The sequence below is a fragment of the Vulpes vulpes genome, chromosome 8 (genome assembly GCF_048418805.1).
Source record: "Vulpes vulpes isolate BD-2025 chromosome 8, VulVul3, whole genome shotgun sequence".
Taxonomy (NCBI): Eukaryota; Metazoa; Chordata; class Mammalia; order Carnivora; family Canidae; genus Vulpes; species Vulpes vulpes.
In genome coordinates this window covers 61,309,007-61,329,593 of record NC_132787.1, presented here as the reverse complement: position 1 = coordinate 61,329,593, position 20,587 = coordinate 61,309,007, and the positions used below count along the sequence as shown (strand labels likewise).

At 35.6% G+C, this 20,587-nt stretch overlaps 1 protein-coding gene across 3 annotated transcripts in view; it reads left to right on the top strand.

The window, feature by feature from the left end:
• Positions 1–20,587, top strand: part of EXOC6B (exocyst complex component 6B) — a 616,640-nt gene that overhangs the window by 532,825 nt on the left and 63,228 nt on the right. The gene's annotated exons all lie outside the window — the stretch shown is intronic.

Genomic DNA, 20,587 nt, shown 5'->3' with positions numbered 1-20,587 from the left:
TGTTCTTTTTGGTAGTAGATAGAGTATAAGTAATAATTTAATATAATTTAATAACACTGTTTCATTTGTTCTACAAATATTTATTGAGCATTTACTATGCTGGTCATAAGAGAGATAGCAATGAACAAGATAGACAAGGTCTGCAGAAGGAAATACAGGTGAAAACAGATTTTTGGCATACCCAAAGAAATGAACAATTTAAGCTGGCTGTTTTCATGGAACACTATGGAAATTTGGGAAACTGAGTCACCATCAGATAATAATTTTTGAATGAACCTACACTGCAAATGGCACATGGTGAAATGGTGAAAATTGAGCCAAATTTAAGCTAAAATGTCTCTGCCTACAAAGAGCTTAAAGCTCAACAAATCTAGATATAACTATTGTTTCTTACGTGTCTATTTATTTATAATAAAATGATGATTTATCAAACCTGGTTCCTACCTTCAAAGACTGCCAGTCTGGTTGCTAAATAAAAACAGAAATCTAAGATTAAAGGAAAGGAAGTATAGTACCCATACCTGCCATGGGACATGGAATTATAATAATGAAAGATTTCTACCCTATTTTTGGTTGTTTTTGTATTATCTGAATAGTTCAGGTTCTGGAAGAGGGAGTTGGGCAAGGTGGAGAAAGTGGAGAAATGCTTCAGAGAGGGACTGGAGGGCCACTGGCAAGCATAGCCATCAATGGAATCACTCTGAGATTTGGTAGTGTATTACTGGAGAATCTTCAGTGAGAGGCTCTTTAGGGATAGCTAGTCCATCTCCTCTTCTCCAGGCATTCTCTACACCATAAATAGATAGATGACAGCCTTTCCAATTCCCCAGGATTCTCAAGAAAGAAATCCAAGTTCAGATTCAGAGCATCTTAATAGGCCTTCCAAAATTCCTCATAAGATGAATCAAAACAAATCATTAAATGACCAAAAGTATTAATTCTGAAAAAACTACCAATTGTCCTTCTCCTCTCCCCCCAAAAAAGAATCTCATCTATGAGCCAATCATCATGTTCTGATAAATTTGCAAAATTCCCATGTTTGCCTTCCAAGGCAGCTGTAGAGAAGTTGCTGGGAGTTTACATGAGTAGTTACAGTCACAAACTTCAGCCTGCCAAAAAGTGTCTTAATTTCATAGCAGATCTACAAGGGAGGACTTCTGACATCTGGATGGAGCTGGAAAGGCTAGAGGTACACCATCAGGTCAGCATAGTGTATTATCCTTGGGAAACCCTGGAAGAAGAGCTAGAGGAAGATTAGAAACTTTTTAAAGGCACTAAGCAAACAACAGCATCTGTGTTGTAATGACAACATCCCCAAGTGTCCTTTCTCTCTCAGGCAGTAGTCTGTGCTGGATTTTCCCCCTACCACTTTCAGCATCCTATTGCAGTACCTTCAAAGACTCCTGGCTTCTTGCTGGAGGGGTTGTAGTTCCCTGACTCGTACACATAGTGGTATATAATTCCTGATGTCTGTCCACATCTTGCCTTTCTGTGTCTTCATTCCTGAGGCAGGTATAAGATTTGACCACATACCTACCCCACAAATCAGAACCTGTATTTCATTAAATCCAAAATATTTATCAGAAAAATTCTCGAGGTACCTGAGTGGCTCAGTTTGTTGAGCATCGACCCTTGATTTCGGCTCAGGTCATGATCTCAGGGTCCTGGGATCCAGCCCTGTGTCAGGCTCCCTGATCAGTGGGGAGTCTGTTTGGGATTCTCTCTCCTCCTGCCCCTCCCCCAAAGCTTGCACCCAAGTGTGCACACTCTAAATTAATTAATTAAAAGAATTTCTCTTCACCTTCTCGATGTTTTATCCTCTTGATGTTTACCTTACAGTAGAGTCCTACCTTCTACATTTCTAAGTTGCAGGTTTTATGACCCTCCTCTAGAAATGTGTATTTGGTACCATGTGTGTCACTTTTCCTCTGTAAGCAAATAACTGTTGTTAAATTTGGATGACACCACAGGGAACTTTATTGTGGAAACTCAAAAACCTCATCCAAAGAATAGGTTCTTAGAAGGTCATCTCTTTTAGGTCCCTACTTTTATAGATTTACAACAGAAAGAAAATGATCTCAGAGAAACTGTCATTGAACCTCTTAATCAGTATTCCAGATCTGTTTAGCTCTATCTCCAGGAATAGGGTAACAACTGCTTCCTAAATTAACCTATTCCAGAATATCAGTCATTAGTCAACTAATGTCAATTATTAGTCAACTAATTCTGAGTGCCCACCATATGCTAGGTGCTACAGATAACAACAATGAAGGCTACAGGCCATCCCTTCACAGAGTTTACATTCTAGAAAACAAAACAGGCAGTTTGTGATGAAGATGAAGGATGCTATGAAAGGAAAGTATAAGTTATGGAAGCCTAATTTATAGGGACTGAGCCTAATGTGGAGGGATTAGGGATAGCCTTTGTGAAAAAGTAACACATAAACTGAGACACAAAGATGACAGGCTGACAAAAACTGGTGCATTTGAGTAACTGAAAGAATGCAATCTCTTTGGAACTTTGAGAGGTGGATAGATGATGAGGTTGTAAATGGGCTGGATCATGGCTTTGTAGGACATACTGCATTTTTCATATTTAAAAAATTGTATCCAAAAAACAATAAGCCATTGATCAGTTTTAAGCAAGGCATCCAGGTTTTGTATTTTTTTTTTTTTTAATCACTCTGGCTACAGATTGGGGAAATCAAGAAGCAATGGAAGAGACCAATCTGGAGGCTTTTGCAATAGTTCAGATGTTTAAAGAAAAAAAAATAAAGGAAGGAAGGAAAATACCTTGAACCACTTATAATAGCAATAGAGATAGAAAAGCAAGTGGGTTAGAAAAAAAGTAGAATTGCCAATATTTGGAATAAAAAAAGAAGAAAGAATAAAGAATATATAGTACATAAACCAGGAGTTCTGAGAAGGCTCTTTTTTGTTAAGATATGTTTAGTTTTTGTTGTATCCTTAGTATGTAGCATATATGACGTATTTAAATAATTTTTGGATGAATAAATGAATACACTATCATACATCCAAATTTCTAGCTTGAACAATTGGATTGAGAGTGATGCTATTTATTTAGATATGGAACAGAAAAGAAAGGAAATATTTAACAGGAATATGAATTCAGTTCCTTGATTATTCATGCTTGATTATTAAAGGAGCTATGGTAGATCTAAAACAGACTTATTTCACCTTTTAAAAAATTTAAAAAAATTTTAGAAGTCTTAGGTTCACAGAAAACTTCATATGAAAATACAGAGTTCTCACATGCCTCCTGCCCTCCTCTTCCTTTTATAGCTTCCCCTATTATTTATATCTTGTGTTAGTATAGTAAGTTTGTTAAATTAAACAAATAATGGCACATTATTATTAACTAAAGTCCATAATTTAGATTAGGGTTCTCTCTGTATGGTACATTACATTGACAAATTTATAATGACATGTATCATTATGCATCATACAGAATAATTTCACTTCCTTAAAAATCCTGTGTTCCATCCATCTTTCCTTTCCTCTTTCCATCCAAACTCCTGACAACCACTGATCTATTTGCCACCTCTATAGTTTTGCTCTTTCAAGGTTATACACTGGGATTCATACAGCATGCAGACTTTTCAGATTGGCTTCTTCACTAAGCAATATGCTTTCATGGGTGCTTGATGTCTTTTTGTACGTTGATGGCTCATTTGTTTTTATCACTGAATAATATTCCACTGTATGGGTGTACCACATTTTGTTTTCCAGTCACTGACTGAAGGACCTCTAGGTGCTTTCAAGTTTTGATAATTATGAATAAAGCTGCTATAAATGTTCATGTATAGGTTTTTGTGTGGCTATAAGTTTTCATCTTATTTGAGTAAACCCCAAGGAGCACATTTTCTGAATTATGTGCTAAGAGTTTTATGAGAAACTGAGAGTCTTCTAAAGTGGCTGTCTGATTTTGCATTCCCACTAACCATGAATGAGAGTTTTTCTTGCTCCACATCCTTACCAGAATTTGTTGCTATCAGAGTTTTGGATTTAGACATTGTAATGGGTGTATATTGATACCTCATTATTGTTGTAATTTATAATCCTCTGATAATAGCAACTTTGTCTGCAAATGTGATAGATATGCAGCATTTTTTCATATGTTAATTTGCTACTTATCTTCTCTGGTCAGGTATCAGTTCATATCTTTTGTTCATTTTTAAATTAGGCTGATTATTTTCTTATTGATAAATTTTGAGAGTTCTTCATATATTTTCAATACAAGTCCTTTATCAGATACATGTTTTGCAATATTTTCTCCCACTCTCTGGTTTATCTTTTCATTCTCTTAATGGTGTCTCTTGCAGAGCTGAAGCTTTTAATTTTAATGAGGTACAACTTACCAATCATGCTTTTGGTGTTGCATCTAAAAAGTTATTACCAAGCCCAAGGTCACCTAGGTTTTCTCCTATGTTATCTTCTAGGAGTTTTATAATTTTTTGTTTTCCATTTTGGTCTATGATCTATTTGAATTAGTTTTTATAGAGGGTATGTAAATTTATAGAGGATCTGGATTAATTTTTGTTTCTTTGTATGTGGATGTCCACTTGTTCTAACAGCATTTGTTTAAAAAAAAAACTGTCCTTTCTTTGTTAAATTGCCTTTGCTTTTCTCAAAGATCAGATGAGCAGGTTTATTTCTGGGCTTTCTACTTTGTTCCATTAATCTACCTGTGTATTCTTTAACCATTACTACACTATCTTGCTTACTGTAGCATTATAATAGTTTTAAAGTAGATAATTTCAGGCTTTTGGCTATACTATACTATTATGTTAGCTATTCTGGATCTTTTGCCTCTCCAAATAAACTTTAGAATCAGTTTGTTGATATCCACAAAATAACTTGCTTGGAATTTGTTTGGGGTTGCTTTGAATCTATAGATCAAGTTGGGAAGAACTGATGTCTTGGTAATATTGAGCTTTCCTATCCATGAACATGGACTATCTCTTCGTTACTTTACATCTTCTTTACTTTCTTTCATCAGAGTTTCATATATTTTATTTTATAAATCTTGTACATGGTTTGTTATATTCATATATAAGTATTTCATTTTTTGGAGTGCTAACATAATTGCAAGTGTAATATATTTTTAATTTCAAATTCTAGTTCTTCAATTCTGGTATATAGGGAAGAAAAATACTTTTGTATATTAACCCTGCACCTGCAACACTTCTAAAATTGCTTATTAGTTTCTGTAATATTTCTTTATCAATTCTTTTTTCCCAGCTTTATTGAGATATAATTGATATATAACATTGTATAAGTTTAAGGTATACAGTGTGTAGATTTGATATTCATATGTATTGTGAAATGATTACCACAATAAAGTTAATTAATACATCCATCACCTCACATAGTTGGTTTTTTTTTTTTTTTTTCAGTAAGAGCATTTAAGACCTATTCTTTAAGGATAAAATATAGTACTAGGCACTGAGCTATATACATTAGTACTCCAGAAGTCACTCATGTTACATCTGGTAGTTTGTACCCATGACCAACATCTCCCCATTTCCCTCACTCCCCTGCCTCTGGAAACCACTGATTTATTCTCTATGAGTTAGAATTTATTAGATTCTACATCTAAGTAAGATCATACATTACTTGTCTTTCTCTGACTCATTTCACTTAGCATAATGCCCTGAGAGTTTACTCACGTTGTCACAAGTGGTAAGATTTTCTTCTTTTTTATGGCTGAGTAATATTATATATTAAAAATATTTTTTGTCCTTTTATCCACCAGCAGACACTTAGGTTATTTCCATGTCTTGGCTATAGCAAATAATGCTACAGTGAACAGTGGAGTGCACATATCTCTTCAAGATAGTGATTTCATTTACTTCAAACATATACCCAAAATGAAATGACTACTTTGTATGGGAGTTCTATTTTTAATTTTTTAAGAACCTCCATACTGTTTTTCCTAAACGCTGTACCAATTTTGACTTCCATCATCAGTATACAAAGGTTCTCTTTTCTCCACATACTTGCCAGCACTTTGTTATCCCTTTTTGATAATAGCCGTTCTAATAGGTGTGAGATAATACCGTTTTGTGATCTTGATTTTACATTTCTTTGATGATTAGTGATGTTGAGCACCTTTTTGTAAACCTGTTGGCCATTCGTATGTCTTTAGAAAAAAATACCTATTCAGATCTCTTGCCCATTTTTTAATGTTATTGTTTAATTTTTTAGCTATTGAGTTGTATGGGTATGTTTTTTGGATATTAACCCCCATAAGATAGATGGTATGCAGATATTTTCTCTTGTTTCATAGGCTGATTTCTCATTTTATTGTTTCTTGCACTGTGGTTTCATGTTGTCTCCCTTGTTTGTTTCGCTTTTGTTGTTTATGGTTTTGGTGTCATATCCAAAATATTATTGCCAAGATCCATTTCAAGGATCTTTTTCCTAGGTCCTTTCTAGGAGTTTTAAAGTTTTAGGTCTTACATTTAAGTTTAATCAATTGCAAGTTATTTTTTGTAAATGGTGTAAAATAGGAGTCCTCTGCATGTAAGTATCTAGTTTACCCAGCACCAGTTACCTTTCCCCATTGAGTACCCTTTGCTCCTTTGTCAAATATTAGCTGACCATACGTGCATGGGATTATTTCTGAGTGCTTAATTTTGTTCTATTAGTCTATGTGTCTGTTTTAATGTCCATACCATCCTGTTTTGATTAGTATAGCTTTGCAGTATAGTCTGAAATCAGGAAGTGTGAAATGCCTCCAGATTTTTTCTACTTTATCTAGGTTGCTTTGGCTATTCAGACCTTTTATGGTTTCATACAAATATTAGGATTTTTTTCTTTTTCTGGGAATTGGAATTGGAATTTTAATATGGATTGCATTGAACCTATAGATAGCTTTGAGTAGCATGAACATTTTCACAACTCTTTCAATCCAAAAATACAGGATATCTTTTCGTTTATTTGTATATTCTTTGGTTTCTTTCATCAGTGCCCTATAGTTTTCAATGTACAGATCTTCCACATCATTGGTTAAATTCATATCTAATTATTTTATTCTTTTGGATGTTATTGTGAATGGGATTGTTTTCTTTATTTCTTTTTCAGATACTTTTTTAGTGGTGTTTAGAAACAACTGATTTTTGTATGTTGATTTTGTATCTTGCAATTTTATTGAATTTATTTAATTGTTCTAACAATCTTTTGGTGGACTATAGGACTGTCTATATATAACATCATGTCATCTGCAAACAGATAATTTTACTTCTTCCTTTCCAATTTCGATGCCTTTTATTTCTTGCCTATTTGGTCTGACCAGGACTTCCAGTTTCATGTTGAATAAGAGTGATGAGAGTGGCACCTTGACTTGTTCCTGATCTCAGCAGGAAAGATATCAACTTTTCACTCTTGATATGATATGAGCTATAGGTTTATCATGTATGGCCTTTATTATTTCTTTCTAGGCCAAATTTATTGAGAGTTTTTAATCATGAGAGTGTGTTAAATTGTGTCAAGTGTTTTTCTGAATCTAATAAGATAATCATATAATTTTTATCTTTCAGTCTATTAACGTAATGTGTCACTCATATTGATTTACTTGTGTTGAGCCATCCTTGCATCCCAGCGATAAATCCCACTTGATCTTGGTGTATGATTCTTTTACTGTATTGTCGAATCCAGTTTGCTAGTATTTTTTTAAAAGATTTTTTAATTTATCTATTCATGAGAGATCCAGAGAGAGAGAGGCAGAGACACAGGCAGAGGGAGAAGCAGGCTCCATGTAGGGAGCCTGACGTGGGACTTGATCCTGGGTCTCCAAGATCACACCCAGGCCAAAGGCGGCACTAAACCACTGGGCCACCAGGGCTGCCCCAGTTTGCTAGTATTTTATTTAGAATTTTTATGTCTATAATAATTAAAGATGTTGGTCTGTAGTTTTCTTTTCTTGTAGTATCCTTATTTGGCATTAGTATCAAGGTAATGCTGGCCTCATTAAATGAGTTTACGAGTATACCTTCTTCTTTAACTTTTTGCAAGTGTTTGAGAAAGATTAGCGTTAATCCTTCTTTAAATGTTTGGTAGAAATTCACCAATGAAACCATCTGGCCCTGGGCTTTCCATTGTTGGGTGATTTTGATTACTGATTCAATCTTCTTGGTTGTCCTTAGTCTGTTCAGATTTTTATTTCTTCATGATTCATTCTTGCTATGTTGTAGGTTTCTAGAAATTTATCCATTTCTTCTAGTTTATCCAATTTGATTTCATATAATGTACATAGTAGTCTCTTAGGATACTTTGTGTGATATAGTTGTAATGTCTCCATTTATAATTTTATTTATTTGAATCCTCTTTTTTTTTTCTTTGTCTAGCTAAATGTTTGTCAGTTTTGGTTATCTTTTCAAAAACTGAACTCTTAGTTTCATTCATCTTTTTGAGTGTTTTTCTATTCTCTATTTCATGTATTTTTACTCTCATCTTTATTATTTCCTTCCTTATGCTAACTTTGTTGTTTGTTCTTCTTTTCTTAGTTCCTTGATGTACAATGTTATACATGTTATAATGTTAAAAAAGTTTTTTTTTCCTCAATGTAGGCTCTTATAGCTGTAAACTTTCCTCTTAGAACTGGTTTTGCTACATACCATAACTTTTAGCATATTGTTTCTATTTTCATTTTTCTTTAGATATTTTCTGATTTTACTTTTGATTTCTTTAATCCATTGGTTGCTGAGAAGTGTACTAATTTTCATGTATTTGTGAATGTTCCAATTTTCTTCCTGTCCTTGATTTCTAGTTTTATACCAATATGATTGGAAAAGATATTGATATAATTTCTGACTTCCTAAATCTGTTGAGACCTAGTTTATGGCCTAACATATGATCTTTCCTGAAGAATGCCCTATCTGCACTTGAAAAGAATGTGTATTCTGATCCTGTAAAATAGAATGTTCTATATATATCTGGTCTATGGTGTTGTTAAAATCCACTCTGATTTGTGAATTTTCTGTCTATATTATTTATCCATTGTGGAGAGTAAGGTATTAAAGTCTGTACTCTTACTGTGTTGCTGTTTATTTCTCCTTTCAGTATTGCTAGTATTAGTATTTAGTATTGTTAGTATTTACTTTTTTATTGAGGTATAATTAACATACGTTATATTAGTTTCAGGTACACAACATGGTGATTCGATATTTTTGTATATTGTGAAGTGATCACCCAATAAATCTAGTTAACTTTCATCACTGTAACAAAATTTTGCATGTGTGATGAGAACTTTTAAGATTTACTATCTTAGCAACTTTCAAATATATGAACATTCTTAACTGTTGTTGCTGTACATTATATCCCCATGACTTACTTATTTTATAACTGAAGGTTTGTACCTTTTGACTCCCTTCACTCATTTTGCCCAGCTCCCACCTCCTGTCTCTGGCAACCACCAATTTGTTCCTTGTACCTATGAGTTCATTTTTTTTGTTTGTTTGTTTTAGATTCCACATGTAAGTGAGACCATATAGAATTTAACTTTGTCTGATTTATTTTACTTAGCATATGCCTGTGTGTGTGTGTGTGTGTGTGTGTGTGTGTGTGTGTGTGTATGCAGCAAATTTTTCTTGTCAATTTATCTATCTGTGGACACTTAGGTTATTTCCATATCTTGACTATTGTAATAATGCTACAATGAGCAAGGAGGTGCATATATCTTTTTGAGTCAGTATTTTTATTTCCTCTGCATGCATACCCAGAAGTGGAATTACTGGAGTATATGGTAGTTCAGTATTTGCTTTACATATTTAGCTGCTGCAGTGTGGAGTGCATAAATATTTACAATTGTTCTGCCATTAGAGTCTGACTTTGACTATATATTTACCATTACCATTGAGTTTTAAACATTCCTATGTTTTGACATTTTTAATTAAAGTTTTTTCATTTCAGCTTGAAAAATTCCCATAGGATTTCTTGTTTGGTTGGGCGAGTGGTAATGAACTCCTTCAGCCTTTGTTGTTTGGAAAAGTCTTTAGTTCTCCTTCATCTCTGAAGAACAGCTTTGTTGGGAATAGTACTATTGCCTGGTAGTCTTTTTTTTTCTCATATTTTGAATATAACCTCTCACTCTCTCCTGTTCTGCCAAGTTTCTGCTGATAAATCTACTCAGAGTCTTATGGAGGATCCCTTGTATGTGACAAGCCACTCTTCTCTTGCTGCTTTCAAATCCCTTCATCTTTGTGTTGAGCAGAGCTGTTGAATCTCTGTGATGTACACTTGAAACTAATGTAACAGCGTGTGTCAACTATATTTCAACTGAAAAAGAACCTTTTTGTCTTGAGTTTTAGCAGTTTAATTATGTCTCATTGAAGTCTTTTTTTCTGGTTTAACCTACTTGGGTCTCATGAATCTAAATATCCATTTCTTTCCCTGGGTTTGAGGAGTTAGAGCCATTATTTCTGTGAATACACTTTCTCTCTCTCTCTTTCTCTCTCTGTCTCTTTCCTTCTGGGATTCCCATAATGCATATATTGTTTCTATTAATGATATTCTCTAAGTCTGGTAGGGCTTCTTCACTCTCTTATTCTTTTTCTTTTTGATCCAACAACTATTTAATTTTAAGTAATCTGGCTTCAAGTTCAAGGGTGGTTTTGTTTTTTTTTGTGTTTTTTTTTGTTTTGTTTTGTTTTGTTTTTGCTTGCTCAAGTATTCTAATGAAATTCTGTTGAATTCTTCAGTCATTGTATTCTTCAGTTTTAGGATTTCTGTTTTGTTTCTTTTTTATGGTCCAGTATGTTTCTTTGTTGAACTTCTTATTTGTTCTTGCATTGTCTTTCTAATTTTGTTTGATTGCCTGTTGGCATGTTCCTATAGTTAATTGCATTTCTTTAAGAAGATTATTCTAAATTCTTTGTTAGACAGTTCATATATTTTTTAAGGGTCAGTTATTGAAGCTTTATTACTTTTTTTGATGGTGTCACATGTACCTGATTCTTGGTGATCCTTGTGTCCTTCTGTTGATATCTACACATTTGAGGAAGCAGTCTCCTCTTCCAGACTTTATAGGTTTGCTTTTGTATGGAAAGACCTTCACTAGTCAACTCAGCATGATATTCTGGACAGGTCATCTGATAGCATCCACAAGCAGGCTAGGATTGATGTTGGGTTCTCTAGTTGGGTGAGGCTGCCATCCAGGCTCTCTGATTTCAGGGAAGGGAGTCACTGACTGGGCTCTGATTGAGTGGGCCTGCTGGCTGTGCTCCACATTTATCTGGACCACTATTCATGCTCACTGGTCATGTGAAGCTGTGCTCTGGGGTCAGGGAAGGCCAGTAGCTAGAGTCTATAATCACCTATGTTTGAACAAGGAAGCAGGCTATGCCTCCTGACAGGGCAGCACCACTAGGTGGACTCTGATTGGGCAGAGTTTCAGCCTGTGCTCTTCAGTCACTCCTGGTCAGGGTCCTCAGGCTGTGCTCTACATCCAGATGTGCCACTGGCTAGATTCTATTCAAGCAGGACCACAGGCAGGGCTTGGCATTAGAGTGCTTCAGGCTATGATCCATAGATCAGCCTGAGTTCTACCATTGGACAGGCCACTGGCTGTGCTCTGCTATTGGATGAGGTTGCAGGCTTCTGGTCAGGCAAGACCTCTAGCTATACTATGGCAGTTGGATGAGGATGGACAGTATTCTCTAGAATCAGGTGGTGTGACTATCCAGTCTCTCTGGTCAGGTGGGACCTACTATAGGCTATTCACAGTTGGGTGGGATCACTGGCTAGTTTCGCTGTCTAGGTAAGGCTTACAGAAATTGAGTGTGGCTGTAAGCTGGACTCCAAGACTTCCCAGGGTTCAGTTGGGTGGGATCACTGGCTAGTTTCGCTGTCTAGGTAAGGCTTACAGAAATTGAGTGTGGCTATAAGCTGGACTCCAAGACTTCCCAGGGTTCCTGTTCAGGGTACCTAGTCAGGCAGGGCTGAAAGGTTTGCTCAGCAGTTAGGGCTGCTGGCTTGGCTCTTCCCACAAGAGGAGCTGTAGGGTTTGCTCTGTGACTTCCTGGGGTCTCTGGCCAGCTTCCTGGTCAGACAGAACTAAAGCTATGCTCAGAAGTTGGGTAGGACTATTGACTTATTACTTCCTTGTCTGGGTAGTGCTATCAAAAGGGCCCCACAGCTGATATGATCCATTTACTGGGGGAACCACACCAAGCAGAATTGCTGATCAAGCTCCCTAGCCAGACAGGCCCACCATTACATCTATGCAAATAGGCAGTGCCACTAGCTAGCATCTTGTTGAGTGCTGCCACTACCAGCAGAAACACAGTTTTCCAAGTTCCATTTACTAGCTGCTTAAACTCTGTCCCTGCTTTGTTTCTAATCCCCAATTGTCTAGCCTCCACTTATTCCCCAAGTGATTCCTATGAAGCAAGATCCAAGTGGGCCTTCTGTGAATCATCTGTCAATGTTTGGGAAAGTAGACGTCTACCTTAGGCCCTCTTTTTCCCACTGAAGAAATTGAAACCAAAGACCCAAGTGGGCCCTCTCAGTGTGGTACGGTGCCAGCCTGGGGAGGGGGAGCAATAAAAAGTGAAACTGCTCCTCTTACTCTTCTGATATGGTCTTTCTTGGTCACTGTGTCCAAGGGGGTGCTTCATCCTTACCTCAGATTCTGAGATTTTCACAAAGGTATCTTGTCTATAGACAGTTTCCACATTGGTCTTTATGTGATGGTGAGTGATGTCAGTGACCACCTATTTTTCTGACCTATAATTCTTTTAATGTCAATGGTATGAGGAGTGACAGTCCTGCTTTCCTTTCTGATGTCTTTCAGTTTTTTTTTCTAGCCTCGCTAGAGGTTTATCAGTTTTACTGATATTTGTAAAGAACCAATTTTTCATTGATTTTCTTGATTGATTTCCTGTTTTCAGTTTTATTGGTTTCTTTTCTAATTTTCATTATTTATTTTTTTCTACTTGCTTTAGGTTTAATTAGCTCTTCTTTATACAGGTTTCTTTGCTGGAAGCTTTGATTATTGATTTTAGGGTTTTTTCCCTGATATAAATATAATATAAATTTCCCAGAACCACTTTTGCTGCATCCCACAAATTTTTAGAAGTTTTCTTTTACTTTAGTTCAAAAGATTTTTTCTCTCATGAGACTTATATGACTTGTGTGTTATTTAGAAGTGTGTTGTTCAATCTTCACGTATTTGGGGGGTTATTTGAACCATCTTTCTGTTTTTATATCAAGCTCTTCATATCTATTGTGGTCTTAAAGCACGCTATATGTTTTCTTTTAAATATGTTAAGATATGTTTTATGGCTCAGAATATGGTCAATAATAGTGAATGTTCTATATATATGACCTCAAAAAGATGTGTATTCTGCTCTCATTGGATGAATTTTTCTGTAAATGTCATGTAGATCCACTTAATGGTGCTTTTCAGTTCAGCTGTTTCTTTACTGCTTTTTTTGGCTGCTGAATCTGTCAATTACTGATAGTGGTATGTTGAAGTCTCCTAACTATAATAGTGACTTTGTATATTTCTCCTTGTAGTTCTATAAGTTTTTGTCAAACATATTTTTAGGCTCTGTTGTTAGATTCTTACATATTAAAGGATTGTTATGTCTTTGTGAAGAATTGACCCCTTTGTCATTATATAATTCCTCTCTTTATCCCTGATAATTTTCCTTGCTCTGAATTCTGCTTTGTCTGAAATTAATTTACTCTAGCTTTTTTTTAATTTGTATTAGAAAGTTAAATGTTTCTCCCTTTACTTTTAATTTATCTGTCTTCCTAAAGTAGCTTTCTTGTAGACAGCATATAATTAAGTCTTTTTAATTTATCCACATTGATAGTCTCTGTTCTTTTTATTGGTTTTTAGACAGTTTATGTTTGAAATGATTGTTGATATAATTGGATTAGTATCTACCATATTTATTAGAGTTTTCTAGTCATTGCTTTTGCTTTGTAAGGGTGGTGGTTTTTGTTTTTGTTTTTGCTTTTTTGTCTTTCATTCTTTCTGCTGTCCACAGTTTTAATTGAACTTTTTAAAGATTACATTTTTCTCCTCTCTTATGTCAATTATACTACTTTTTTTAGTAGTTTTCCTGGAGTTTGCAATAAACCTACAAGAAATCTAAGTCCATTTTCAAAGAACACTATATTATTTCATGGGTAGCGCAAGTACATCATAACATAATATTCTCAATTCTTTTTCTCTTAACCTTTATAACATAGATGTTAATTCATTTCATTTATCCATAAGCTGTATATACTTGATAAATACATTGTTGCTTGGAACAAACATCTGTTAGTTCAATTAAGAATAAGAAGTAGGGCAGCTGGGTGGCTCAGTGGTTTAGCACAGCCTTAGGCCCAGGGCGTGATCCTGGAGGCCCGGGATTGAGTCCTGTGTCAGGCTCCTTGCATGGAGCCTGCTTCTCCCTCTGCATGTGTCTCTGCCTCTCTTTCTGTGTGTGTCTCTCATGAATAATAAAATCTTTAAAAAAAGAGAATAAGAAATAGATTTTATATTACCTTCATTTATTCCTTTTTTAATGTTCATTATTTAGATGTAATTTTTTTATGTATACATTTTCTTTCTTTCTGAAGAACTGCTTTTAAAGTTTCTTGCAGAGCAGGTCTATTGACAAATATCCTTACTTTTTATCCATCTGGAAAGGGCTTTTTTCTTCTTCACTTTTGAAGGTTAGATTACCTGGGTGTAAGATTCTATGTTGATGGGATATTTTTACTTTAAATATTTCATTTCACTCTCTTCTTGCTTGCATGATCATTAAAAAGAAGTCTTAAATAGCTCTTCTCCATATTACTGTATAGGTATGTTGTTTTTTTCTCCTCTGTCTTAAGATTTTCTCTTGTCTTTGATTTCCTCAAGTTTGACTATGATATGGGTAGGTGTCAATTTTTTGGTAATTATCCTGCTGGTGTTCTCTGCACATCCTGCATCTGTGGTTGGATGTCTGTCTTTAATTTTGGAAAATTCTGAGCCACTGTTACTTCAAATATTTGTTCTTTTCCTTTCTTTCTCCTCGTTCTGGCAATCCCAGTTACAGGTATGTTACACCTTTTGTAATTGTTCTGCAGTTCTTGGATATTCTGTTCTTTTTCCAGTTTTTCTCTTTGAATTCCAATTTTGTAAGTTTCTATTGACATTTCTTCAAACTCACTGATTCCTTAGCCATGTCCAGTCTAATGGTGAGCCCATCAAAGGCATTTGTGATTTGTATTATAGTATGTTTTTTATTTCTAGCATTTCTTTTTGATTCTTTATTAAAGTTTTCATATCTGTGCTTACTTTACCCATCTGGTCTTGCATGTTGTCTACTTCTTCCATTAGAGTCCTTAGCAAACTAGTCATAGTAGTTTTATTTATAGTCTGATCATTCCAGCATCCCTGTCATATTTGAGTCTGGTTCTGAAGGTTGTTCTGTCACTTCAGTTCTGTGTTTTGCCTTTCAGTATGCCTTGTAATTTTTTGGTTGAAAGCTAGATGTGATGCATATTGGGTAAAGGAAATGAAGATAAATATACCTTCAGTGTGAGGTTTGATGATTATCTTACTGGGAGTTATGTTGTGTTTATCATTTGCTGTAGGTGTATCAGAGGCAAAAGTTTCCTCTTTTGGAAAGAGAAAATTTCCAAATTTCAAATTTCTTTTGGAAAGATAAAATTTCCAAATTTTCGTTATCTTTGGATTTCCCTAGACAGTTAAAAAAGATAATGTCTGAGATATGCTGTTGTTTCAGTTGTATTCCTCTTGTATCATGTATTCCCCATGTATCATACTCTGTTGATATGTCATAATGGGAGAGGGCAAGTGTTCTCTTGTTTTATTGTTTGATCTGTCTTTTAGTGAGCCTTTGCCCCTGGGATATTACCTTCACAAGCGCATCTCAGCTCCCCCTACCCACTTTGATGAGCTAGAAAGGCTAGGGAGGGCTAGAGTCCAGTACTCTCCTTCCCCCATGTGGAAGTCTGGACCTGAGTATTTATCTTTCCCAGGTTGGTTAGGCGCTGTTAAAACCCCAGTTAGGTTCTTCTAAAATAGTTTTTTTGAGAGAAAGCCTTGCTAAGAACAGAATACTCTGGATGTATTTCAAGATGACCGCTGAAAATAGATACAGGATTTCTTTTTAGAGTGATGAAAATGTTATAAAAATGATTATGGTGCTGGTTGCACAATTCTGTGAACATCCTAAAGACCATTAAGTTGCACACTTTAAGTGGGTGAGTTATATGGTATATGAATTGTATCTTAGCTAAACTGTTTTTTTTTTTAAAGATTTTTATTTATTCATGAGAGACAGGCAGAAACACAGTCAGAGGGAGAAGCAGGCTCCATGCAGGAAGCCTGATGTGGGACTCGATCCTGGGAGTCCAGGATCATGCCCTGAGCTGAAGGCAGATGCTCAATTGCTGAGCCACCCAGGCATCCTAGCTAAACTGTTAAGAGGGAAAAAAATAGCAAATGCTCCCTCAAGTCCAAAACTGAGAGATATTTTTGTTTCCCTCTTTCTTTGGCCTTGGTTCTCTCCTGCCTCTTCTCCACCCACACTTCAAGTCAGTAGCCTCCAAGGAGCACTCAGTTTACAGCCCCTGCTGCCACAATGTCAAACTCTGTAGAAATATGTTATACAGAACAGAAATCAAAAAGTCATAGTATGTGAAGTTCCACACAAACTGGCAATTACACAGAGATTGAGAGGTCAGGCAGAGGGCGAGGGTAAGAAGAAGGACAAAGTTGACTCGGAACATGTTTAAATTCTCTTTGCCATGTAGCTCGCCTTATATTGTCAGCTAGAGGCTTTACTTCATTTGCAGTCAGTTTTCCAGTTTGTTGTGTTTTGTTCATAATCTTTGTGTTGAGTTCTTTATATTTTTATTAGGTATGTCTATTGATTCTTTGTTCTCTGTACTACTTGCCCTTTTTTCCTATTGCATATATTTGATTTGAAATTTGCATGTGTACATTTTCAACTTCCTGTAATATTCTAAGAGAGAAAAGCCTTTTTGTCCAACGAGAAAAATCATTGATCAGAAGTAAAGGATATAGCATCCAGATTACCAGATAACCCGTCACGCAGCACACATAACTTTCCTAGCTTAGTCAAATACCCAACTGAGCAATATATTAAACTTGAAGAGTTCAACAGTTTACATTCCCACTGACTAACATAATGCCTAACCTCTCATTTGTGCTCCATAAATATTTATGAATAAATGAATCAACAAATGGACTGCCTAGATAGCCTCTACCTAGCACTTGTAGGTGCTCTTCGATTCTCCATGGGCCACTATGCCTTTTTCTTTTCCAGGCTTGCCTTTCTGTCTTGAAGTCTCTGGAAGTATTGACTCTATTTAGAGTTTATAGCTATGTTGCCTTTCTATCCAGCAAGTAAAAGAAAAAAAAAAAAACATGACTACTACTTTTTTTATGTTTAAATACAGAACTTGTAATATGTTGATAGTGACTAGGGGAGGCACTGACTTTGCCAAAGAGCAGTAGAATCCCTTGAAATTTATAGGGGAAACCGAGACTGCCCGTAGTCCTAAATTTTGATATCCCTCTTTGTTTGCAGTTCTGTTTACCTGCTTATACTAGATCTGGCTAAATAACAATTAAGTCAAAAGTTGCCAGGAAAATAACCATATCTGTCAAGACTCTTCTGCTGAGTCACAGAAATCCCAGCCACTTTGCCTTTGGAATAGCATTGCTAGTTGATTGAGTCATTATGGACCAAACATGTCAAAACACTTCAGAGACTAGGGCAGTGCTGGCATGAAGTTTCCAGGCAATTCTATAGAACCTGAGAATATTTTAATGTAAATAAATTGGTAGCTGTCTTGCAGGAAAGCATGTTGAAAGTGTGTTATATTTGATAACCAAATACTGAGTGATTATGAAAGTCTGAATTGAGATAGTACTGACAAGCCAGTGCCAGGATGTGATCTACTTCCTTTTGCTCTCAGAGTAGTGTACCTGGAAGGTTATTGTTCAAGCTAAAAAAAAAAAAAAAAAAAACCAAGATTCTAAATATTTCAAACCATTTCATCTCCCCTTGTGTATGTATGCACTAGCCTGATATTACAGCCCTACTCTCTAACTGCCATGTGCCCAGAAGCATAAATCAATACCAACTATGCTAGTAAAGCAAGCCGTGTTACTGAGCGGATTATGTCCTTTGATTTGCCAGGAGGCTGCCTGCTCTGACCGGGAGAGGAACATTCTCAGTTCATTTTGGTTCAGCTCAAGAATCCAAGAGAAGTAAATTAACTCTTCTAGATGTCAGTTTCCATAAAACATGGGGAGGAATCCTTTCTTCTCAGGCATGGTCATAATGATTAATACAGCATTTATTAGATGCTTTAAGCTCCAACATCTGTTAAACACTTTTGTATGGCTGTGTTAGCCTTGAAGGGTTGACAGTCCCCCTAAAGAGGAGGCAAACTACACTGCAAAAAGATAAAACCACAGTACAAAATGGTACATGATAAATGCCAAATAAGTGGTACAAGCAGTGGGAAGAAGAGGTGGGGGCAGAGGCTGCAATGGTGTGGAAGGGCTGCCAGAGAGACCAAGGGCCTTCACCATGCTGCAAGGAGGAAGGCAGGGTTGTACCCCAGAAGGAGCAGGGCATCTCCAAAGAGTGTGGCTGGGGAAGAGGGCTAGGGTAAAGGCAGCTATAAACAGAAAGCCCTGCACACCTGTGAACTGGGATGATCCTAGCTCACTAAGTTCCTAGACAGCACCATTTAGAAGCTCTATCAATTCTGCCTGAATGTTCTAGTTCCTTTTGCTTAGTAAAGAAAATATGGTTCCACAGTCATGTGACCTTTTGAGATTCTTAGTTCCATTGGCACTTTAAACGGTTACCATAAGTAGTGGGGTTTCTTTCCCTGATTATAAAAGTAATATATATATCATAGAAAATATTTAGTATTTATTTATTTATTTATTTTTAAAAGACTTTATTTATTTATTCGTGAGAAACACACACAGAGGAGAGGCAGAGACACAGGCAGAGGAAGAAGAAGGCTCCATGCAGGGAGCCCAATGTGGGACTCGATCCCATGACTCTAGGATCACACCCTGGGCCGAAGATAGGTGCTAAACCACTGAGCCACCAGGCTGCTCCATAGAAAATTTTTTAAATATGGAGAAGTATACATTTGGAATAATACTGAGATATTATTTGCATGGATTTGTGTCTTACAGTTTTTGCTTAATAGTATCTTATAAGCATCTTCTCATATTGTTAAAAAAACTATACAAATATCATTTTTATTTTTTTTTATTTTTATTTTTTTACAAATATCATTTTTAATATTCTACCTTAGGGAATATAATTTTTCTGTGGTTAGACATGTAGATTGTTTCAGTTTTAGCCTAGTGTAAGTAACACTGTGATGAACATCCTCTACATATATCTTTGTCTGGATTTTTTTATTGATTCCTTACGATCAATTCCTAGAAGTAGAATTACTAGGTTAAACACAGTGAACATGTATGGCTCTTGTGGTATATTAACAAGTTGCCTTCAAGAGTAGTTTTACCAGTTTACTCCCGTCTATGTTATGTGAGAGAGCCCATTTTAATCTTGCTGTGACCAGTATTAAATATTCTCACTTTTTAAAAATCTTTGATAATTTGATAAGCAGAAAGTATCTCACTGCTTTCATTTACATTTCTTTGATTGCTCTTAAGGCTAAATATTCTTTGATGGTTATTAGCCATTTATGGTTCTTTATCTGTGAACTGTGTGATAACATTCACGTCTTTTGCCCATGTTTCATTAAGAGCATTATGTTCTTATTGATTGTAGCTCTTCGTGGTAAAGTTATTACTCCTTTCTCATTTTTACTAAAGACATTTTTCCTGGTTTATTTGCCTTGTATTATTGTCTTATTATCTACTGAAGCTTTAAATTTGTATATAGTCAAATCTATAACCCTGCTTTGTTTCTCTTACCGCTTTTATTCTTCAAAAGTCCACTATTGGAAAGAAGATTAATAACTTCTTCTTTATTGGTCCATTTTTAAAATTAGATTAAGAATTCATATAGAATTTATTTTGGATAAAGGTCTGAAATGAAGATTTAGTTTATTTTTGTCTCATGCGGTTCATTTTCCCAGCACTTTTGTCAATTAATTCATTTCCCCAGATTTGGCAACTAGATCTTTTAAATTTACAGTGCCTTTACTATTTAAAGAATGTGTGTGTGTGTGTGTGTGTGTGTGTTGTGTGTTGTGTGTTTTCATGGGAAATAGGAATTTGGGAAAATCTTCCACCATGTTAATCCAGAACTAGATTCTATTTTTGGTGGGAACTTTTGAATCAAATGTTCTCAGTGAGTTTTATTTTATCAAATCAATGTTAACTACTTTATCTCCAATTGTTCTCATGGATGGGAAAGCACTTTAAATGTTTATTGACTCCTTTTTCTTTTTTTAACTAGTGTTCTCTGACACATACCTGTTTTTTCACCCTTAGGAATATGTCACCTTTATTCCTACTTTCATCCATAGTGGTTTTTGCCTTAAATGCTTTTTTTTTTTTTAAGGTATCTTTCATCAGTACT